Genomic DNA, 5268 nt, shown 5'->3' on the forward strand with positions numbered 1-5268 from the left:
ATCTTTATTATTTCCTTTCTCCTGGAGTTTTTTGAATATTTTTTTGCTGTTGCTTTTTGAATTTTCTGAGGCATGATGTTAGGTTATCCATTTGCCTTCTTTCTGTCTTCTTCTTATTTTCACTAATTGCTATGAACTTTCCTGTTATGACTGCTTTAGCAGTGTCCCAAAGATTATGGAAACTCATGTCCTCATTGTCATTGGCTTTCATGAATCCTTTGGTTTCAGTCTTTATTTCTTCAGTAGTTGTGGAGTCATTTAAGAGTAGGTTATTTAGTTTCCATGTATTTGAGAATTTTTGAGGATTTCCCTTGAATTTAAACTCAAGTTTAATTCCATCATGGTTGGAGAAGATGCTGGATATAGTTTCTATGCCTTTAAATCTGTAGAGGCTTGCCTTGTGCCCTATTATGTGGTCAGTATTTGAAAAGGTTTCATGTGAGGGTGAGAAAAAATGTACCTTATGGTTTTGAGATGGAAAGTTCTATAGATATATGTTAAGTCCTTTTTATTTATGGTATCATTTAGATCCTTTATCTCTTTACCTATTTTTTGTCTAGATGATCTGTCCGAAGGGGATAGTGTGGTGTTGAAGTCTCCAATAATTAGTAAGTTGTGGTCTATCTCCCCTTTTAGATCTAACAGTCTTTCCTTCACATACTTGGGTACTCTTGTGTTAGGTGCATAGATATTTATAAGCCTTATATTGTCTTGATCGATTGACTCTTTTACTACAATATAGTGCCCTTCTTTGTCTCTTTGAAGAGCTTTTGTTTTAAAGCCTATCTTGTCACAAATTAATATCATAACTTCAGCTCTTTTTTTGTTTCCATATGCATGGAAAACCTTTTTCCTACCCTTCACTTTCAGTTTATGTATGTCTTTAGCAATTAGGTGGGTTTCCTGTAGGAAACAGAGGTTTTGGGGTTTTGTGGGATTTTTTTTTCCATTCAGCCAGTCTGTCTCTTGATTGGAGAATTTAATCCATTAACATTCAATGTTATTATCAATGTTACTGGGCCTGTCCTGATGTTTCAGTTGGTCATTGTCTTGGTTGCCTTTTATTCCTTTGTTTCTGGATTCTCATTTTTTAGTTTTCTTTGAACAGTACTCTCTTCAGGGTTTCTTGAAGAGCTAGTCTGATGCTGGGGGACCAGCAGTTAGCATAATGGCTATGTCACCGGACTCCCACATAGTCGACCATGGTTCACGTCCCGGACCTGGTGGCTTAAAACTGATGCCGGGCACGTGTGCGTGCGTGCCCAAGATCCCGAGAAGAGAATGGAGGAGAAGGGATTGTGGCGTGGCCATCCCCCCTGGGGGGTGATTTCTTGCTTTCTGTCTCTCTGTCTCTCTCTCTCTGTCTAGTGAGCGCACGTGCCTTATGGCAAAAACCTCTCAAAAATTTTTTTATTCATGTGTGCTCCACATACTTTTCATAAACATCAAAATCTACATTCAAAATGACTAAAAATAGTATTCTTCTTTTCACTAAGTTGTATAGACAAATAATAATCTTGGTTGGAATTATTTCTCTCTTAACACTTTCAATACGTCTTCCCATTCTTTCCTTGCTTGCAGTGTTTCTGGTGAGCAGTCCAGTGTTAGCCTGATGGGATGAACTTTGTAAGTCACTTTTCATTTCTCTCTTGTCAGTTTTAGTATCTGTCTTTATCTGTGGACTTTGCCAATCTGGCTAAGATGTGCCTTGGGAAAAATCTTCTTGGGTTGTTTCTATTTGGGGTCCTTTGTATTTCTTGGGTCTAGATGTTTGAGTGCCTCTCTAGACTTGTGAAATTTTCTTATAGGATTTCATGGAATAGATTAGTTTCTTCACCTTGTGGTATACCAACTATTTGGATATTAGGGCGTCTAATGGAATCTAGTATTTCTCGTATATTATCCTCCTTTGTTTGTTTTTGGTGTTGTTATTTTCTCTATCTTTTTGGTGGTTTTCTCTAGGTCAGAGGTTTTATTTTCTACTTTAGAGATTCGATCTTCAGCATGGTCTAATTGACTTTAAATACTTTCGAGAGAATTTTGTTTTCCTGTATTACAGATTTGATCTCTAATAGTTCCATCTGATTCTTACTTAGTTTGTCCATTTCTTCTTTCATATCATGGAAGGACTTCCTAATATCCTGTAGTTTGTTGTCTCTTTTCTGTTCCATCTCATAGAATTTGGTCACCATGAATGTTCTAAATTCTTTCTCAGACATTTTGGTAACTTCCTCTCTTTTTTTCGAGAAATGGAAGGGAGTCACTGTATTCTTTTGATGGAGACGTATTTTCTGGTTTATTCTGACCTGGGGGTCTTCTACTTGTAGCCATTAGGAGATGTAGTCACTTTTGAATACTTTTTAGGATAATGTTTCTTTAACTAGGAGAAAATGTGTTTCCCTTTTCCTGTGGAAGAGGAGTATTCTATTTAGGTGACTGAAGAGCAATATTCTTTTTTCCAGGTAGTTCAGTAAAAGGGAAGACTCCAGGGAATCTAAAATACTAGGGTATTTCAGAACAGTCATTCTAGATATATCTAGTCTGTCCCAGAGAGTAGAGGAAGAGGAAGAGAAGACCAAATAAGAGGGAAGAAAGTAAGAGGAGACTAAAGAAAAAGTCATGTGTCACACACTAGAACGGTGAGTGATTTCGCTAGGCATCTGGAGATGGAAGTGCAGTCTGCTGTAGAACTGGGGGCGACATTACAGAAGAGGAGACCATCAGATTTAAATCCTACTTGCTGAGCATGGGACTAGCTAACCCTCTTACCACGGAAACTATGGCTCAGACCAACCATGTCATATGCAGCAGGCCAAGCAGCTGCCAGGAATATGCAGGCACCTTTTGAGGAATGAGAGGGAATGATGTCACTCATGGAGGTGTATCGTTTAGTAAACTGAGCTGGAGGAGGGGAATTACTCTCATCAGTGACTTAGTGTATGCATGCAAGATGCTAAAAGTTCTGAAATTACCTCCCAGGCTCTGAGGTTTTGACAGTCATGTAGTGGTAACTGAGCACCAGTCCCACAAGGAAGAAGAAACAGTGGCCTCAGCCCTGGAGAGTTTCAGAGAAAGGATCTCTAAAGTCAGAAGAGTTTGCCAAGATGGTGGGAATGTCTGTGTATTTGGCCAAAGAAAAGTCACTGCTTACAGAATAAGTGGGCAGTCTTTGCTGAGACTCAGGAGAAGACTTTCAGTTTTACCCAAATGTATTTCTGACTCAGAGCTAAGGGTTCTGTATTTTAAATACTTTCTGTCCATGTATTTGCATCATGTAGAGATTGTATGACATCGAGCTAAGAGATAAACCCTGATGAGACGCGAACCACAGTCGACTAAATGGGAGTCCAGCAACATAGCCATTAGGCTAACTGTTGGTCCCCTAAAGTCAGAAGAGTTTGCCGAGAAGGTGCGAATGTCTATGTATTTGGCCAAAGAAAGGTTGCTGCTTACAGAGTAGGTGGGCCATCTTTGCTGGGATGACTCAGGAGAAGACTTGCAGTTTTACCCAAATTCATTTCTGACTCAGAGCTAAGGGTTTTGTATTTTAAATACTTTTTGTCCATGTATTTGCATCATGTAGAGATTGTATAACATCGAACTAAGAGATAAACCCTGATGAACTGAGGACTTATTAGAACTTCATAGTGCAATATAAAATTGTTTTAATTTATCCATCTATATTATGGGTCAGGAAGCTTATTTAGGATACATAGAGGGAAATGTAGAAATATGAATGCCAATGTGAATTTCAAATCATGCTTTCATTGTGTGGAACCTTAAGAGTTTAACTTGAAATATGGTGGCTATTAACTTGGTCTTCAAATTTAACCATTTTGTAAAGAAGGGAATTGAGTTCTTGATGGAAGAAAAAGTAGATACATGTTTGGGTGGGTTAGAATATCATTTTGATATAACTAAAATTCACTGAATTATAAATGAAGTTTTCGTGCATTTGTTTTCCCATCGGATGTACCCCATTGTGTAGGATTTTCTTGAAGAAAGTCTCATCTTCCAGGCAGTTGAATTAAGAACCTGATAAAACTGGAACAAAATATCAAACTGCAGAATGCTTTAGAAGACTCCCAATGGCATTAGGAGTCATAGGCACTTCTTCAGCAGATGGAATAAGACACTTTTAAACACAAGAGAATTTTATTTGAGGTACATCACCTAGGTTCTTTTTAGAAATGATTTCATGACTGCATTCAAAGAATGCAGCTCTTGTCATTTTGTTTAAAAAATGGTGTGGATTTCAAAACTGAATTAGACAGCAACATAGACATGCCTAGAGTTACAATTACAAATATGTGAGGTTAATGGCTCAGGAATTTCCTAGGATTATTGTGTGGGTGGAGGGACAGGGAACTTTGAACTTTCAGAAGAAACTTAGTGTTCTTTTACCTCAAAGCTAAGGACCAGTAAATAGAAAAGTACTATCTGCTTTTCTTTCTCTTAAGGAGTTTCAGCCGTGAACTTTTGAAAATCTTTTATCACATTCCACATTCCAGCCCGCGCATACGCGTGTGTGCCCTACCCATTGTAAATCATGTGGAGAAACTATCTCAGTAAAACGTGTAACTGAGAAAACAAAATTGGCTGATACAGCAGGGAGAGTGCTTGAGTTTAAAGTAGACCTCCCGACTTTGTAGATTACTCCTCTACAATAAATTACCTCAAACCCAGGGACCTATGAAGATCTACTTTATAGATTACTCCTCTACGTCAAACCCAGGGACCTATGAAGACAGAAGGTGACTCTCTGAGACTAAATTGGCAATGGAAGGGGAGTAATGGTTTTAATCAAACCTCTGGAAGGGATACTGTCTGTGGTAGTAGAACCACTGGGACCAGGAGGAGGGATGCCCCTAAGACATTCTCCTTGGGGAAGATGGAGGGCCACTGCCAGAGGCTATCAGGCCCTATAGGGGACTTGCCAGGGATCCTTAGTGGCAGTCTCAAGGGAATCCCAACCTCTGCTCCCTGCCTGTGACTTGGCCGTCTCTGCTTTGCATCCTACAGTGTCAACAGAAATGCTGTGGCTGAGGCATCCTGCCTTCGACTTTCTCATCCAAACCTGTCCCTGATTCTTCATTGTCATCACAGGTGGCCAAATCCCCTCATTGTTCGACCTTGGGTTTATTTGGGGGTAATCCAGTGCCTGGCTTGCCCAGTCTTTTAGGGGTTAGTTGGATCCCTGTGTAAACATGTGTGTCTTGCCTGTCTCTGGCTTGCACTCACCCTCTCACACAGCTCTGACAAACTCGT

The 5268-nt window shown here is 39.5% G+C and overlaps 1 pseudogene; it reads left to right on the forward strand.

Moving 5' to 3' along the window:
- The window catches only part of LOC102471078 (vacuolar protein-sorting-associated protein 36-like), a 36586-nt pseudogene extending 33051 nt beyond the window's left edge, over positions 1 to 3535 (forward strand).
- Positions 3536 to 5268: the final 1733 nt, after the last annotated feature.

Source organism: Tupaia chinensis, unplaced genomic scaffold, assembly GCF_000334495.1.
Source record: "Tupaia chinensis unplaced genomic scaffold, TupChi_1.0 Scaffold000678_1, whole genome shotgun sequence".
Classification (NCBI taxonomy): Eukaryota; Metazoa; Chordata; class Mammalia; order Scandentia; family Tupaiidae; genus Tupaia; species Tupaia belangeri.